Genomic DNA, 16,053 nt, shown 5'->3' on the forward strand with positions numbered 1-16,053 from the left:
TGTGTTTTTCATCTTAGCAATTCTGAACAAAATACGACTGGCAAAAAACTCAACAAAAGGATTCCTAATGATATTTTGCTATACTCATAGATCAGTGCCTAGACCAAAAGTCATCAGAGGGGCATCATCCTGCAACTGATGGGAGCAGATGCAGACTCACAGCCAAACACTAGGTGGAGCCAGAGGAGCCCTGCAGAAGGTGAGGGGAAGACCATAGGAGCCAGAGGGGGAGGGAACACTGAGAGAAAACAGCCCACAGAATCAACTAACCATGCCTCATAGGGGATTACAGAGACTGAAGCGACAAACACACATCCCTTAGGAGGCTGAGCTAGGTTCTCTGGTGTTCTTGTGAGACTTCCAACAGTGGAAGTGGGGGAGGGTATCTCTGACTCTTTTGCCTGCTTTTCGGACCCTTTTCCTCCTACTGGGTTGCCTTGCTCAGCCTTGATAGGAGAATTTGTGCCTACTCTTACTGTAACTTGTTAGGCAGTATTCAGTTGATATCCCTGGGAAGACAGCTCTTTTTGTCCTAGAGGGAAATGGAGGAGTTGATCTTGGGGAGAGGGGAGGTGGGGGGAGGGACTGAAAGAAGTGGAGGAGGGGAAACTGCTATTAGGATGTAATGTATGAGAGAAGAATAAAAGTAAAAAAAAAAACAAAACAAAAACAATGTAATAGTTTTGTTTAATTGCCATGCCATCATTACACCTAACAGCTATACCTAATTAATCTTGTAAAATTAAATACTTTAAGATTGATACCATATATGCCTAAATTTCATGGATTCTCTCAAATATACTTAAAACACAAACAAAAACTTCATTTATATTAGTTAAAACCTAAACAAGATCTAGTCATTACACTTGACTATCATGTTTCTTGTTTCTTTTACTGTGTTTTTCACTGATCATAACTCAAATCATGCAATTCATTGACAGAACAATCAGATCATTTGTCCTAGAGTCCATCTCACATTATAGATTTGACAGATGTCATTCTCATGACATTATTTAACATACTGAATCCCTTGTATCTCTGTTATTTGCATTTATAATATGCTTGTAGGTGGTGTTAGAGGCTTACTTGTATTTTTGTTCAAGTCTTAGCAAAAATAATTTGTGAGTGATAGGGTGCACTCCTTATTGCATCCCATCTAGAGGCACATAATGTCTAATTATAGATCATCTTACTTTCAATAATGTAAACCATTATTGTGGACTCAAGTGCTATCTATCTGATTCTTCTACTATTATGCTTATAATCAATGTTCCTCCAAATGTTTTCCTATTGATTATTTTAGAATTGTGTACTATGCCATTAGAGATAGTAGATGTCTTCTATAGCTCTTACTAAATTATTAAACTTTGAGACAGTTATAAAGATTTTACGTCACTAATTTTATCTGATTACCTTAGAATATAGTTTATATGGGATTAGAGTGTAAATGCTTAAAATTTTCCTCTCATTTTTTATGCTTTCAGATCAATGTTTTAATGTGTTAGGAACTTTTGATGTTACCTAATGAGGTTTAATCATCAAGAATTTATGCATTTTTCCATTTTGATCCATCAAAATCAACATAGCTCAAATTATGCCATTTTTAGGCAGCGATGGCTCTCTCTAATTAACTTTTATATTCAAATTTTACTTAACTTCAAATTGAGTTCTCTCTTTGAATTATATTTATTCTTGACAACTATTGCTTTTGAATTGCTATATGTGGCTGCTGGAATTTAATGGCACAGTGCATGAATACACTTCAACATTTTTTGTTACCAGAGACACATTTAATTGTGTTCATTATTCATTTTAGCATATAGAATGTTATCAGTTGTCTCATATTCAGTCTTGTCATACATATCACCAAATACTTATCTATCTATCTATCTATCTATCTATCTATCTATCTATCTATCTATCTATCTATCTATTTGTCTATCTATCTATCTACCTATATCTATCTATCTATCTATCTATCTATCTATCTATCTATCTATCTATCTATATTGGATACCCTTTTTAAGTCTAGGAATGTGGAAGATTCTGAGATAATTCCAGAAAGGCTCAACATATTAAATTCTTGAAAATAACGTGGTATGTCCCAAATGCCATTTCAGTACAAGTTTGTAGTATTCTATGAGTCCATTGCTGTTGCCTACATAACTTATGTTGCTCTATATATTCAAACAGGCAGAAAGTTCCAATTAGAAGAGAAGAATACGTTGCTTTCAGTGCATTTATAGAATTCAAAGGTCTTTAAGCTAAAGTCAATTTCTAGAATGCTGTGCTACAAACTCTCTCTCTCTATTTAATATATTCATATTGATTGTATGATATGATACACACACACACACACACACACACACACATATATATATATATATATATATATATATATATATATATATATATATTCGGAGAACAACTTTGGGAAGTTGCTTTTTACCTTTCACCTTTATAGTCAGTCTGTGGATCAAACTCAGGTTGCCAAACATGCCTAAGGTAAAGCTTTACCTTTGAGCCAAAATCAGTGGTCCCATTTATGTCATGAGGGATTGCTTTCAGTAACTACTAGTTTTTTTGTTTATTTTATTTTTTTATAGCTTTACTTTTTTTAAAAAAAAATTATTTATTTATTATATATACAATATTCTATCTGGATGTTGTCTGCACACCAGAAGAGGGCACCAGATCTCATTAGGTGGTTGTGAGCCACCATATGGTTGCTGGGAATTGAACTCAGGACCTCTAGAAGAGCAGTCAGTGCTCTTAACCTCTGAGCCATCTCTCCAGCCCCAGTAACTACTAGTTTTAAGACTAGATGTTTTGCTTTGCTTAATATTTATGGTCACTTTGGGGAGTATAATATTAATATATTTTAGGGGCTTATAACTACATTAGTGTCTCTGCCAGTACCTTTTTAGATTTAAATCTGCCCATTATTTCCTTTAATATTAGGTATTTATTTATGCCAAAACAGATGCACAGCATTTTATAGTCAGTTAAGAAAGTAAAACAACTTTTATAAGTCTGAAATATAATATAAATTCACAAAATGCTATATTTGTTGAAAGGAAAGAACTATCACTTTCAATTTTTAGTGGATATTGGGGAAAAAAGGATAGCATATAGTGTAGACATAGGGTAGGCCTTGATGAATGAGTTGTAAAAGGTAGTGCAAGGACAGGAAAAGAATGAATGTTCACATTCAATCCAGGCACAGGAAGCTGTTTAAATAATGATATGGCTACGTTAGAATGTGATATGTGTCTTTCTTCCTCTTCTATGTGAACCATTCTCATTCAAACCACCACCACATGTAGCACACTTCCCTTTGAATTACTGTGTTTGAAAGATATTACTATCGTCTCAGCTCCTCTAAGAAGTATTCAAATGAAAACACCTTTCTTCTTCTTCTTTTTTTTTTTTTTTTTTTTTTTTGTTTTTCGAGACAGGGTTTCTCTTGTGTAGCTTTGTGCCTTTCTTGGAACTCACTTGGTAGCCCAGGCTGGCCTCGAACTCACAGAGATCCGCCTGTCTCTGCCTCCCGAGTGCTGGGATTAAAGGCGTGCACCACCACCGCCCGGCAACACCTTTCTTCTTTAAGTATTAATGTGTATTAAGAACAAGTAGTGGTCTTTATAGATTGGTGATAACAGGAACACATATCTGAACATTACTTTTAAACCAAACAGGATACTACCAAAGAGCTTAGCAATGCCAGAATAATGCAAAATGTTGAACAACAATGTTGAGGAAAAAAAAAAACGAATAAAATTTTGAGAAAGATGGGAGCAGGAGTTCATCCTCTTCTTTACTACTAATTAATTGTGTATGATGGTGGGCTCTTATTCAATAGCTTGAGATTTTAATTTCTTTATTTTTAAGGGTAGTAGTTTCCTTGGTTTCTTTTTGCCAAATGAGGGTTTTGTTTTGTTCCTTTTTGAAATGTCAATCTTGTGCTGTTAGAAATAATCTTATGAGTCACTAATATAAAGATCACATTCTAATTCATAAATCCTTCATAGAAGGTTTAGAGATGTTCAGCTGTTAATAAGAACATGAAAGAGCACAGGTTGAATCATCATTGGTCTGAAAAAAAGTCTAGTTTTTTATTTTATGATTTCTTGAATTTTTTGAATCATTCCAATTCAGTGGCTGATTTTTTTCCTGTTTATAGGATCTGAATATGACAGCCTTCCTTGCATCCTTTGGTGTATTTATATTATCATTCCTCTGAGGCAGAGTTAGTTAAAGTCACATTTGTTCCTCAAGACCCCTGCAGAAGTGAACATTTCTAACTAATCAAAGTCAACAGACTATAGTAATACCATCGTATATTTTATTCATCAAATACATTATGAATATTTTTCCTTAGCATACTTCCATTGATTTTGTTACAATGTTGTTTTTGAAGAGAGATTATATTGCCTTTAATAATAAAAAGGCTTAAATTACCAATTTACAAGTGGAAAGTGTCCAAAATTTGTTTAAAATGTTCATTCTCACTAATAACGAAATAAACCTTAGATCATTGATCTATAGTTTCAACTTATCAAATTAAAAAAAATGTATAAAAGGCTAACATGGCAAAATCATAATACTTCTTACTATTAAAATTATTAACTAAATTATACTATAATGATGGAATAGTTGATAAAGACAATGTAAAACACATGAGAAATGATAAATACATAGTTTTCTTGGAAGAAATGCAGTGAAAACTCAGCAGCAACAAATATATTTGAATGATGCATATTTTTGAAGCCATATTTGTAGTTTTTTATTTATGTGTGTGTGCATGCCATATGTGTGTGGGTTCCTATGGAAACCAGAAGTTGTTAGTTCCCTAACAGTTCCCCTGGAGTGTAGCTGAAGTTACAGGAAGTTGTGTTCTACTTGATGTGGATGCTGGTGGAAGATCAGCAAGTATTCTTAACTACTGAGCCATCTCTCCAGTCCCACGCTTACATGATTTAAAATTTTTGTTATGTTTCTTTTCTTTTATTTTTTTTTGAAAATGTCTCTCTGTATAACCCAGGAATTTGCTATGTAGACCAGGATGACTTAGAACTCATAGAGATCTACTTACCTCTGCCTCCTAAATTCTAGAGTTAAAGTTGTGGACCATCATGCCCAGATTATTTTTTTTATTTTTAAATTTTAGTTTCTAAATTTCCTGCAGTGTGTGGTGATATATTTTTTCCCCCAATATATTATGTACCCTAATAAAACTTATCTGGGGTCAGAGAACTGAACAGCTACTATATTAAACATAGAAGTCAGGCAACGGTAGCACAGGCCTTTAATCCTAGCATTCGGGAGGTAGATCTCTGTGAGTTCAAGGCCACAATGGGGAACAGAGCCAGGCATGATGACACATGACTTTAATCCCAGAAAGTGATGGCAGGAAGCAGAAAGGTATATAAGGCATGAGAACCAGGAACTAGAGGTTTTTAAGCTTTTAGGCTTTTAAGTAGTTCAGCAGAGATCCCTTCCAGGTGAGACTCAGAGGCATTCAGTCCAAGGAAACAAAATCGGCAGAGGAGTTGGTAAGGTTGACTGTGGCTTGTTCTGCTTCTCTGATCTTTCAGATTTCACCCCAATATCTGGCTCTGAGTTTTTTCTATTAATAAGATCATTTAAGATTCTTCTTACACCAGTAATTATCACTGTTCTCAGAAAAGATAAAAATAAAAAAGAATATGCATGTATCTATTTATTCATGTGCGTGTAAGAATCATCTCAAACTGCCTATTACTATTATGTTAAAAGCTTAATCTACTCCAAATGAAAGCAGAATTCTCTATTGAGTTGGAACTATGCATGTAGTTTGCTTATCTTTTGTTATATGAATCTCTTGTTTGTTTTGTCTTTTGTTTTATGGATAGTAGATATTATCAATATTAATATTGGAGAATTTTTTTAGTTTGTCTAATTGCAGTATTATTTGAGACATAAACTTTTTTAATAAGAAGGTGATAATGTTGTTGAGATGTACCAGACTACTTTTTTGTTCTATAATAGTAAGAAAGAAAGTACATTTAAACTAGTATTTGCTCTATAGACCCAAAAGTAGAACTAAGAAACCATTGTTTTATTATTTTCTTATAAATACTATCTCTAACAAACATGTAGCCATGAACATTTGGTGAGTCATAACTACTTGTAAGGGAAAGTTTCTAGATTATGTATTTAAATGCAGTCTCATGAATTTGATAAAACATAAGTACAAGACTTACTCAGAAACAAATCATTATATATATATTTCTACCACAGGGACTCTTTTTCAACTATTTTCATTGTAGCTTAATTAATCATAGCCAGAACTTAGAGACAACATAGATGTCCTTTAACTGAAGAATGGATTTAAAAAAAATGTGGTACATTTACAAAATGGAGTATTATTCAGTTTTTAAAAACAATGACATCGTGAAATCTTCAGGCAAATGGATGCAACTAGAAAATATCATCCTGAGTGAGGTAACCCAAACCAATAAAGACAAACATGGTATGTACTCATTTATAAGTGCATATTTGCTGTTCAGTTAATGATAATCAAGCTACAGTCCACAGACCCAGAGAAGGTAGGTAAAGAAGAGGGCTCTGGGGGTGGGGCGGTGCACACAAATCTCCCTGGGAAGGGGAAATAGAATAGACTTTGCCGGGTGAACTGGGGTCAGATGGGAATGGGAGCAGTAATAGGTGTGAGGGATGGAGGGAGAGGCTGTAAAAAGCTGGAATTGGGGGAGCATTTGGGCAGTGCTGTGGAAACCTAGTATAGTGGAATCTATGAAGTGATCCTAGTGAGGACTCCTAGTAATAAATGATATTAAATAAATAAATAATAAATGATATGGAGTCTAAACTGGCCATCTTTTGTAGCCAGGAAAGGTTTCCAGTGGAGCAATTAGGTTACATTGAGTTGAGTTGTTGGCTGAGAGAGTACCTTGGAGATAGCTAAACAACACAGGCTGATGCTAAGACAGAAGGGGCTCTCTGAAAACTCACAGCAGGCCCTATTGCTGAGGACAACATCCACGCAGCTCATTGAACATAGAGAGGTTGAGCTAGTGCCTGCATGGAGCCTTCACCCCTATGGTCTAGTCTCTTTGGCGTAGGAAGGTACTATGCAGACTACCAAAGGAAGATCCTGGACACCAACCCAGCCACAAAACCCTGCATCTACCATCTATCCTGCCTTCAAGATGTGCTGGGACAATGACGGTGCAAAACTTGTGGGTGTGGCCAACCAATGTCTGGTTTAACTTGAAGCCCATGCCACAAGAGGGAGCCCATGCCCTATAATGTCTGGATGTCCAAGAACCGAGACTGGATAGCTCAGGGACCTAGGGTAGAACCAAATATGACTGGAAAAAAAATCAGCGAAATTATTCTGCTATACTCATAGATCGGTGCCTTGACCTGTCATCAGAGAGGCTTCCTTCAGCAGGAGATGGGAACTTGTGCAGGAACCCATAGCCAGATATGCAAAGAAAATGTCTAAATTGGAGGTCTCCTTCAGATCCCTCCTCTTAGAGCTCTTGGAACCCTGCAGAAGAGGGGGAGGAAGATTGTAGGAGTCCCAGGGGATGGAGGACACCAGAAGAACGTGCCCCACTGAATCAGCTAAGCAGGGCTTAAAGGGCTCACCGAGACTAAGCAGTAAGCACCAGACATGCATGGGTCTGCACCAGGTCCTTTGCATACATGTATATGTTACAGTTGTTAGCTTGGTGCTTTTGTGGGACTCCGAACAGTGGGAGTAGGTGTATCTCTGATTCTTTTGCCTGCTCTTGGGACTCTATTCCTCCTATTGGGTTGCCTTGTCCAGCCTCCATATGAGGGTTTTTGCTTTGTCTTAATGTATCTTGTTTTGTCCTGTTTGGCTGCCGTCTCTTGGAGGCCTGCTCTTTTCTGAAGAGGAAACAAAGTGGAGTGTATCTGGGGAGAGAGGAGGTGAGAGAAGGAGCTGGTAAGAGTGGAGGGAGGGGGAACTGTGGTGGAGATGTATTGTATGAGAGAAGAATCTATTTTCAATAAAATAATAAAATAAAACCTACAAATCTATATTAATGCCCCCCAAAGAAAATAAAATTTTTTATACCATATGTTCTTGTAGCTAGAGTTTTTTTGCCTTGATCACAGTCAGGACAAATCTCTGTCACCCGCCAGTCCCACAGCCGCTCAGACCCAACCAAGTAAACACAGAGACTTATATTGCATACAAACTGTATGGCCGTGGCAGGCTTCTTGCTAACTGTTCTTATAGCTTAAATTAATCCATTTCCATAAATCTATACCTTGCCACGTGGCTGGTGGCTTACCGGTGTCTTCACATGCTGCTGGTCATGGTGGCGGCTGGCAGTGTCTCTCTGCCTCAGCCTTCCGCTTCCCAGAATTCTCCTCTCTCCTTGTCCCACCTACTTCCTGCCTGGCCACTGGCCAATCAGTGTTTTATTTATTGACCAATCAGAGCAATTTGACATACAGACCATCCCACAGCATATTCTGATCATGCTTTCCCCTCCCCCAACTTCTCTGAGATCCTCCTCACCTTTCCACATCCACACTCTTATTTTCTCTCTTTCGGAACAAACAGGCAACAACAACAAAAAGAATAAAAAAAATTAAAAAACAAAGAGAAAGCACAAGAAACACATACATGCACACACAAAACCCATACAATCACAAAATTAGAAACCATAACATATAAGCAAAAGAGCACTAGGACAAAAAAAGTACCCACACAAAGCAATATGAGTCAGAAAAAATCTTGAAAACTAAATACCATTTAGTTCATTTTATGTTGATCATCTACTGATGGGCAAAGTGCCTACTCTTAAGTGTGGTTAATATACCCAGTGAGACTCCACTGGAGAAAACTATTTTTTTTCTTTGCAAATAAACATCTATTAGAGATAGCTTCTTGGTTGTAAGCCCACGTCTACTTCCCCTGCTCAGTGCTGGGACCCCGTCTGGCTTGAAGTTATGTAGCCCTGTGCATGCTGCCAAAGTCTCTGTGTACATATGTGCATCAATTCTGTTGTGTCCAGAAGACAGTTTCCTTGGTGTAATCCATTCCCTCTGGCTCTTACAATCTTTCTGCTTCCTCTTCACTGAGCCATGAGGGGAGTGGTTTTATGAAGACATACGATTTAGGACAGCATTACCCTTTGAAGTTTCACACTCTGCACATTGTCCAGTAGTGGGTCTCTTTATTAATTCCCATCTACTCAAGAAGAAACTTGTCTGATAAAATTAAGCAAGACACTGATATATGGTTATAAAGTATATCATTAGGAGTCATTTTACTGCTATGGTGATTTAACAGAACAGTAGTATTTGGTTTGGCCCTAGGCATTTGGCCTTTCTAGTCTCAGGTTCTTGGCTACCTGAACAGTGTTAGGTATGGGTACCATGCCAAGGAGTGGACCTTATATTCAATCAGATATTGGCTGATTATTCTCACAGTGTTTGTGCTATGATTGCAGCAGTGTATCATCCAGGGAAGTCTCCATTGTAGATTGCAAGATTTGTAGCTGGAATTGTAGCTGCCTTTCTCCTGTGATAGTGTGCAGAGCACTTTCCACTCTCAGGAACACTAGTCAGTAGGGATAAAAGCTTTAGTTAGGTACTAGTTAGACTTCCCTGTGTCAGTCAGATATGTAAGTGTTGTCATCAGCAATAGAGCTTTGCAATCAGTTTGTGGAAAACAACTAAGAGTCTTGAAAATAGCCTGAGATGTTTGGAGGTTTCTGTCATGCCCTTATGGCCAATGACTCAACTAGATCTAACCCTTTTCTTGCACTGGAGTTTTAACTTGGTGGTAAAATATGTCTAGTTGGTGCATTGTCTCATGCTATTTGGTGATTCCATTTAGATTTATTTCATATAGACACATATTGTATGTATTCTCTTATATGTGAATATTAGCTTTAAAGTCTTTGATAGACATTATACAATCCATATAACCACATAGGTTATGTATAGAATGAAGAACTAGGTGAGAGAGGAGGATATCCCAAGGAAGGGGAGACAGAAAGTATAATTATAGACAGGAGGATACTGGGTCAGTAGAAGTAATAGAATATATAGTTACAGAGAGACGCGAGGAAAGCTGGAGCAGGAGAATCAAATGGGGAGGGGAAGGGAAGAGGAGGGGCACAGAAGTGGAGGGGAAGGGAAGGAATGCAGGGAAGGACAACTAACACTAAGGGCCATTTGAGTGGTCATATAGAAACCTAATACTGAGGAAGCTTCTTAAATCATAGTTTTTCTGTTGCCTTAGATTGACTATGCAATATAACTATCTCATTCATGAAATTATACCAATAGAATATGGGTTGTTTGTATTATTATTATTATTATATTTGAGATTTGTTTATAGATTTGAAGGATAAGTTACAGAGAATCACAGGTGTCCAGTTTGGTCACATGCTCAGCTATTTTGTAATTGGCTCAATAAAACATTGGTTAAACAAAAGGTGAACATAATTCTTATCTATGTTTGGGCTACCATAATTGTGTTGACAGTGTGTGATAGTCTAATCAGCACTGACATTGTAAATATGTGCATCTATAAAAGAGATTAATTCTTATTATTGTTCAATGAGGATCTATCTCAGTTGCAGGAATGTAATCTTGCATACTCTATATATGCTTGAGAACTGAGTAGGATTTTCTATAAAGAACAGCATATTGTACTGATAGCTACAAAATTAAAAGTATAGGTGATTTTTATAAATCCTACTTCTTGAAAGCATCTATGTTTTTTGACATTCTCTTCTGTAAGGCTTAATATCTATTTTCTCTGATCTATTGCAAAATCTATGAGGGCAAAATATGTCCCTTTTGCTCACTACTGACTTTATACATTCTATTATAATCTTCGAAAAACACCAAGTAGCCAATTATTATCATAACTATATATGTACTATATATTTATACATATAGATGATATATATTAACTTTATACTTATGGACTCACTAATCCCCATCATCCTGCTTCTATTTCCTAATACAGTTGCAGATAATTGTTAGGTTCATTATAAACTAAGTTCTTTGTGTTTTTTCAGATGGGCAGTCAGAATTGGTTTATAATAATCTCAAATGCTGTTACTTATTGCACATTTATATATAGTACATTGGATAAAAAGAATATTGTCATCAATAATGTTTAAGTATATGCATATAAATTTATTTCTTCATCCACTAAACCCACCAATCAAGAGTTGACTATGAAAGCAACAATTAACATTTTGATGTAATATTCTAGCCAGAGATGGATGCTTATTTGAATTCCTTCAAGATTATACTCTATATCATCAAGCTGGTTCTTATCACTGGATCTTCTGATTTTTTTTTCTAATTTTTATCCCAGTCTTTTAGATTGAAATAGTCTTAAATATTGAACATGAAACTCATGAAATTGAAGTTGTGTTGAATTTATTCCAAAGCTATTTTCTACTAATGACTAACTTCAGGGAATTATTTTCCTAGTCTCTACCAATGTGCTAGGTCCACAATTGAGTTAAAATATATTTATTTGCTCTGTTTAGTGTTAAAAGAGGAAAATGAATTCAGTACTTGGAGTAAAATAGCATAAAAATAAGTGGACCTAGTTCAGTTTGCTTAATAAATATGTTTTTGCATTTACACCTTATAATTTAGAGAACCAATAAATTGTAGTTGATCTCTGCTTTAACTCTTTTTGCAAAATAGCAAGATTATGGAAAATGTTGCAACATACATATGAAAAACATCAAATCCTGAACACCGACAGGGAATACTTTTGCATAACTTTCAAAATATATGCTCAAGAATTTAAGTGTTAGATGATTGAAATTTCATTTTTTAATGTTTTTAAATCTGACAGTTTCAATGGTAATCTGTAAGCCAACATCCCTAAACTTCTTTTTTGTTTCATTTTTCTTAAACTCCTCTCTCTGTCTGTCTGTCTCTGTCTCTGTCTCTCTCTTTCTGTGTGTGTGTGTGTGTGTGTGTGTGTGTGTGTGTGTTTTGTACTTAGAAGAAGGTAAGACAGATGGACAGAAGGGAAGAAAGGGAGAGAAGGAAAGCAAAAGAGAGGGAGGGAGGGAGGGAGGGAAGGAGAGAAGGAGGGAGGGAGGGAGGGAGGAAGGGAGGGAGGGAGAGAGAGGGTACACTAGCCAATGTTTTATTCTACTAATTGAAAATCCTATAAATGGAAAATTATGAGTTAGGGGTAAAATTATTTTCTTTTATGGCTTTGTTTCTACATAATATTTTTATCTATTACTTGGCAAAGACAACTAAATGCATCATTCATGGGTGAGATTACACTTCAATATATAAAAATATTACTTGAATAATTTATTATTTAGCAACCATAAGAAGATCCCTGGGCACCAAAATAGTTCTTTTCTCAGTTTGGGAAAAATGAGTATTATAGTTAAAGTGCTTTGCCAGAGCCATGCTGCTAAATGTTTACCTGTGTGGCAGTTAAATAGGTCTCAGCTGAATTAACTTTTACCCCTCCAGAAGCAGAGTGGTTGTAGGAATTTTCTCGGCAGGTCTCACAAAATGCATCACAATACCTCAGTACAGCCTAACTGTCACTCTAGAGTGAGTTTGAAGAGCATTCAAAGGAAAGTTAAATCACTTTACTCTAGACTTTTTCAGTTAACTTTTGAGAATAGTCTCATATTTTTGCTTGGCATTGCAGCTCATCCTCAGCATTTAGTCCTGAGGGAAAGTCATTCTCCCTCATCTTTTTTTGCTGAGGGCATGCTGACTTCATCATGATAGTTCCAACTCTGAACAGAATTTTCATCCCAGGTGGCTGAATATGAAATATGAAACCAAATTTCAATATAATAGCTTTTAACAACTATCACCACCACAACAAATCCTGGGGAAAATTTTACTTTGGTTGCTTGGAATGTCTTCAACCATCACTCATTTATTTCACTTCCTTGATTTCCTTCAAAAATTGCCATCAGTTAAGTAAACAGAATAACTTACAACCATCCAGATTGCAAGAGATACATTGGAAACATGACAAAGAATGCAGAGTGAATGCTGTCCTTAATGAGCTCACAATCTAGAGGAGCAAACAGCTATAGTGTCATTTAAAAATTCTCACTTGTAACAACTACTCAAAGTGGATCTCCTTTTCACAGACAAATAAGCTGAGACCTGTAAAGGTTTGTGTTGCTTCTTTTAAGAGTAAACTTTGGGCAATGGAAGTCTGAAGATTAGTTAGATAGGTCCTACCTTCCTTGTTCAAAGATGTGATGATTCCATGAGAGAAAAGATTTTAATAGAAGAGGATGTAAGCATGTAGAAGATTGCATATATATATGTATATATATATATATATATATATATATATATATATATATAATCTCAACCCACACAAAACTCAAGTCCAAGTGGATCAAATATCTCAACATAAAGTCAGATACATTGGAACTGATAGAAAAGAAAGTAGGGAAATAGCCTTGAACACATTGGCACAAGAGACAATTTCCTGAATAGAACACCAGTAGTGCAGACACTAAGATTGATAATTAATAAATGTGACCTCATGAAACTGAAAATTTTCTGTAAGGCAAAGGACATTGTCAGTAGGACAAAAAGGACAGCCTACAGAATGGGGAAACATTTCCACTAATCTCACATCTGGCAGAGGGTTAATATCCAAAATATATAAAGAACTCAAGAGACTAGACATCAACAAACCAAATAATACAATTAAAAATGAGGTACAGATCTGAACAGATAATTCTCAACAATGGAATCTCAACTGGCCTAGAAACATTTTAAAGAAATGTTCAACATTTTTAGCCATCGGGGAAATGCAAATCAAAATGACTCAGATTCCAGAATGGTTAAGATAAAGAACACAACTGATAACTCATGCTAGTGAGGATGTGGAGCAAGAACATTCCTCCATTTCTGGTTGGAGTGTGAACTTGTACAGCCACCTTGGAAATCAATATGGTAGTCTTTCAGAAAATTAGGAATCAATCTACCTTAAGACCCAGCTATACCACTCTTGTCCATATACCCAAAGGATGCTCCATCCTATGACAAGAACACTTGCTCAACTATGTTCACAACAGCTTTATTCATAATAGCCAGAAACTGAAAACAATGCAGATGTTTCTCAACTGAACAACAGATAAAGAAAACGTGGTACATTTACACAATGGACTATTAGCTCTTAAAAACAATGCCATCATGATATTTGTAGGCAAATGGGTAGAACTAGAAAAAAATCATCCTGAGTGAGGTAACTCAGGCCCTAGAAAGACAAACATGGTATGTGTGTACTCACTTATCATTGGACATTAGCTGTTAAATAAAGTATAATCATGCTAAAATCAACATGCCCAGAAGCCTAAGTAACAAGAAGGACTCAAGTAGGGGATACATGAATCTCACTGGAAAGGTGAAATAGAATAGATTTTTTCAGATGGACTCGGGGTAGGTGGGGGCAGGGTCAGGTAGGGGCACAGGGGAGAGATTACTGGGAGAGAGTCTGGAAAGGGACACATTTCAGGGTCAAGGTAGAAACCTGGTGCAATGGAAACTCCCAAGAATCCATGAGGGTGACTCTAGAGAAGACTCCCAGTCATGAGGGTTAGGGAGCCTGAACCCACCATCTTCTGTAACCAGGAAAAAATTTCAGTGGAGGGATTGGGACACCAACCCAGCTACAAAACCTTTGAACTACAATTTGTCCTGCCTACAAAATATACTGGGATAAAGTTGGTGCAAAACATATGGGGGTGGCCAATCCATAACTGGTCCAAATTGAGACCCATGCTATTAAAGGGATCCCACACATGACACTGTCTGCAGGGCCAGGAACCAGAGACTCTATAGTCCAGAGGCCTAAGATAGAACCAAACACGGCAGACAGAACAAACAAACAAAAACAATGAAATAATTCCTAATGATACTCTGCTATACTTTTAGAACAGAGCCTAGCATAATCATCATCAGAGATGTTTCATCCAGCAACTGATGAGAGCAGAAGCAGAACCCCACAGCTAAACATTAGGTAGAACTCAGAGAATACTGCTCAAGAGGGGGGAGGAAGAATTGTAGGAGCCAGAGGGGTCCATAAGGCAACTGACCACAGAATCAACTAAGCAGGGCCCACAGGAGCTCACAGAGACTGAACCCACAACCAGGGAGCCTGTATGGGTCTGACATAGGTTCCCTGCATGTATGTTATTGGTTGTGTAGCTTGATGTTCTTGTGGGACTACTAGGTTGCCTCTTCCAGTCTTAATATGAGGGGTTGTGCCTAGTTTTATTTTAACTTCATAAGCTATGTTTGGATGATATCCCTGGGAGACCTGAAACTTTCTGAAGAGAAAGAAGGAGAAGTGTGGATTAGGGGAAGAGGGAAGTTGTGGGGAACTGAGAAGAGAAAAGGGAGGGGAAGGGAAACTGTGGTCAGGATGAAATATATGAGAGAAGAATAAATAACAATATAGAAAAGTGATAGTCTCAGTAAAGAGGATAACAAATGCATAACTGTAAAAGATGCAATTTGTTTTGATCCCTTTTAAGTTCGTAGTGTGCAACATGATGTAAGTCCTCCTTCATTTAGATATGTAGACAATAAAAATTTACCTTGATCATTTAATAGATTAGTGGAATATTTTCCACCGAGATTGTCATCGGCCAAGTCATTATCACCCAGCTGTTTCAAGATATTGAATCTAAAATCTCAGATGGATTTACTTGGTTTTATTTCCTTTTGGTCATGCTACATAACACGAACACTATCCACAAACTTCTTGAACTTACCCCCCTAATTGCAGAAGATCTTGTGAAGAGAACAAGCAAACAATTCATTCTACTCAATCAAATCAAATACCTTGAATGTGTGAGCTGTACATGTGCAGTGTACTTCCATACTTAAATAAGGACATTATCTTTAAGGATGTGTCATGACGTAGGTAAATTCTGTGACAATCTGAGTCAATTAGTTTATTTTTAGCCTTTTGCAGTTATAAAAACTAATTTAATTTATCAAGACACTGTTATG

The sequence above is a fragment of the Peromyscus leucopus genome, chromosome X, assembly GCF_004664715.2.
Source record: "Peromyscus leucopus breed LL Stock chromosome X, UCI_PerLeu_2.1, whole genome shotgun sequence".
NCBI lineage: Eukaryota > Metazoa > Chordata > Mammalia > Rodentia > Cricetidae > Peromyscus > Peromyscus leucopus.